Source organism: Colobus angolensis, unplaced genomic scaffold (assembly GCF_000951035.1).
Source record: "Colobus angolensis palliatus isolate OR3802 unplaced genomic scaffold, Cang.pa_1.0 Scaffold28, whole genome shotgun sequence".
In the NCBI taxonomy this organism is placed as follows: domain Eukaryota; kingdom Metazoa; phylum Chordata; class Mammalia; order Primates; family Cercopithecidae; genus Colobus; species Colobus angolensis.
This window is the reverse complement of record NW_012116043.1, coordinates 6,164,424-6,168,245: the sequence shown is the minus strand read 5'-3', so window position 1 is coordinate 6,168,245 and position 3,822 is coordinate 6,164,424.

Genomic DNA, 3,822 nt, shown 5'->3' with positions numbered 1-3,822 from the left:
TTTGAGACAGGGTCTCGCTTTGTCGCCCAGGCTAGAGTGCAGTGACGCGATCTCGGCTCGCTGCAACCTCCACCTCCCGGATTCTCCTGCCTCAGCCTCCCGAGTAGCTGGGACTACAGGTGCCTGCCACCACGCCCGGCTAATTTTTTTGTTTTTTTTTTAGTAGAGATGGAGTTTCACCGTGTTAGCCAGGATGGTCTTGATCTCCTGACTTTGTGATCTGCCCGCCTCGGCCTCCCAAAGTGCTGGGATTACCAGCACCCAGCCCTCATTTGCCTCCTTCATAATGGGCTGTTGCTCAATGGTACAGAATCTTCTGTGTTCTTTCCTGAACTTAGTTATTTTTAAAATCTTTGTTAACTTTCTCCCCCTTGCTAGTTCCCAGATAGCTTTCTTCCAGAGTGCTGGCTTTCCTTAATTATTTGCTGACTTGTGCTGGTGTGTAACCCTTCATACTTGGGTATTTCTATTTGTCTGACTGCTGATTTGATTCCAATCCAGTGTTTCTTCTGATTTTCGGAGAAAAGACGACAATCCTGTGAGGCTCTGGTTTGGAGGCTTGTCTGGGTGTGGGGGCTCCTCGTCCTCATGGGGTTGTTAGCTCCCCAGGTCACCATCCTGCATGGCCACTCTCCTGCCGACGCTGCCCGCTACTCAGAAGGAGGGGAAGTTGAGACCTCCTCCTTATCCTTACAGACACTGATTGTGAGCTTGGAGCACCTTCTGTGACTGGACCGCCCATGCAGTGTTCCTTTGCTTTTTGCATTTTTAACTGCAATTTCCCCCAAGAGTCTTCCCTAATACAGTCTCTTAGGAATTGATGGTGGGATTAAATAAGGCATGTTTCTGCACTGAATACGGTCCATGGGTTGCCACTTTGCAACCTCAGCTTTAAGGCTTATCTCCTCCCAGGAAACTGATTTTAACTTTTTAAGTTAAAAATGTGTATATAAGGCCCGGCGCAGTGGCTCACGCCTGTAATCCCAGCACTTTGGCAGGCCGAGGCGGGCGGATCACGAGGTCAGATCAAGACCATCCTGGCTAACACAGTGAAACCCCGTCTCTACTAAAAAAATATGAAAAATTAGCTGGGCGTGGTGGTGGGTGCCTGTAGTCCCAGCTACTCTGGAGGCTGAAGTGGGAGAATCACTTGAGTCCAGGAGGTAAAGGCTGCAGTAAGCCAAGATCGTGCCCTGCACTCCAGCCTGGGCGACAAAGCGAGACTCCGCCTCAAAAAAAAAAAGTGTGTGTAAGTAATACATGTTTATTTTGGAAATTAGAAAATACAGGCCAGGTGTGGTGGCTCATGCCTGTAATCCCAGCATTTTGGGAGGTCGAGGCAGGAGGACTGACTGAGCCCAGGAGTTCGAGACCAGCCTGGGCAACATAGGGAAACCCCATCTCTACAAAAAATAAAAAATTACCTGGGAGTGGTGGTGCTCACCTGTGGTCACAGCTACTCGGGAGACTGAGGTGGGAGGATAGCTTGGGAAGGGGAGGTTGAGGCTACAGTGAGCCATGATCACACCAGTGTGACACAGTGAGACCCTGTCTCAAAAAAAAAAAAAAAAAGAAAGAAAGAAAATATAGGTAAACATGAAGACAAAAATAAAAGCAGGGCGTGGTGGCTCACCCTGTATTCCAGTACCTTGGGAGGCTGAGGCAGGAGGATCACTTGAGGTCAGGAATTCGAGACCAGGCTGGACAGCATGGCGAGACCCCATCTCCACAAAAAATACAAAAATTAGTGGGGCACTGTGGTGCGCACCTGTGGTCCTGCTACTCGGGAGGTTGAGGTGGGAGGATCGCTTGGGTCCTGGAGGTTGAGGTTGCTGTAAGCCATGATGGCATCACTCCACTCCAGTCCAGGTGACAGAGCGAGACCCTGTCTCAAAAAAAAGTGGCTGGGCATGTAAACTTACCAAGGAGACAAGTCTTCAGATAAACGAAGGCAACTCAAAGGATGGACTTTCAAACATTTGCAACCAGCATTGGGAACAGTAGTAGGTTGGGGAAGTGGGAAATCTAGAACTCACGCCTGAAAACTGCCAGTCATCCATCCAGCCCATTTTTCCTTACAGACATTTGGAAACAAGTTAATGGAGCCATTTTGGTGAGAGCCCTCAGTTCCCTTCAGGAGGCCTTTGTCAGGAAGAGGGTGGGGCAGGGTACTCATCCCCCATTCAAATCTGGAACTGAAACCAGCTTCAAAGCCAAGTGCAGAGCCATCACTGTGGCTCACGCCTATAATCCCAGCACTTTGGGAGTCCAAGGCAGACCTCACTTGAGGTCAGGAGTTCCAGACCAGCCTGGCCAACATGGTGATTGCACCACTGCGCTCCAGCCTTGGGTGACAAAGCAAGACTCTGTCTCAAAAAAACAAAACAAAACAACAATAAAACAAAGCAGAGTGCAGGAATGGCTGTGGACTCTAGATGCCCTGCTGGGATTAGGATGGGTGTTCCTGGCTCATGGGCCTCACTGGCTCTTCTGGTGCCCTGCCACCCCCACCCCAGACTGGCTTTGAGCCCTGGAAACCTTGACAGCTTTCTAGAAGTGTCTGTCAGTTAGGTTGTGCGACGCGAAGTTGCCATTTCTGCAGGTCAAAAAGTGGTGGACTACTGGCAATTTCTAGGCACCTCTGGTCTGGTTGATCCAAATCCTTCAACCTGTGGCACATTTATTTAGCGCTCATTTTGTGCCATCCTGCCTGCTAAGCACCTTATAGCCATTTTTATTTGTATTTATTTATTTTTATTTTTGAGACAGGGTCTCGCTTTGTCGCCCAGGCTAGAGTGCAGTGACGCGATCTCGGCTCGCTGCAACCTCCACCTCCCGGATTCTCCTGCCTCAGACTCCCGAGTAGCTGGGATTACAGGGGTGCACCACCACGACCGGCTAATTTTTGTATTTTTACTAGAGACAGGGTTTCACCGTGTTGGCCTGGCTGGTCTCGAACTTCTGGCCTCAAGTGATCCACCCGCCTCGGTCTCTCAAAGTGTTAGAATTACAGGCGTGAGCCACCGCGCCCCGCTATAGCCATTTTAGAACTGTCACAAGTTTCTGAGGCACCGGATTGTTCACCATTTGACAGAGAAGAAAACTCTAGCTCAGATACTCCCCTTTTGGAATTGTTTCGGGGGCTGCCTCGTCCGTCAAACTTTAAAAAAATAACAACAGCATCCTGAGTTGAAGTTAAAAGAGCTGGGGTCTGGAGGCCTCTGGGCTCAGGGGCGCTGCCACTCAACCGCTGCGCCGCGCTGGGGACGCGCACGGGCAGCAAGTTCCCAGCTCTGTGGACGCCAGGTCTTAAACAAATCCTGTCGGTATTCAGTCACCCAGTGTTCCCATCAATACGATGAGAATAATGGGGACAATAGCCACCTCGTCCGGCAAAGTCAGGCGTGAGCTGCGAGGAGTCGGTACCGCCCGGCAGGGGAAAGCAGGGCCTGGAGGCCGAGGAGCCCCACCTGCACCCACCACGTGGAGCCGGCCGGGCCCGCGGCGAGACCGCAGGGCGACTCCTGGGGCGCGGAGCGGGGCGGGGGCGGGACTAGCACTGGCCCCACTCCGCCGACGCCTCTCCCAGGCGGCGACACCGGCGAGCCGCTCCGCCTGGCCACAGTGTCCCTCAGCACCCGCGGACGCCGGGAGAGGAGGAGGTGGCGAGGTGCACGGCCGGGAGGCGTGGCCTCCGATTCCCTTTTTTTTTGGTCCGCCTAGCTAAGGAAAGGTTCCCCTGCGCCTTTAAGAGGCCGACGCGGGCAGTCGATTGGGCCAGACTCCTCGGTGACGTCACGCCGGGGCTGGCGCCCTACCCCT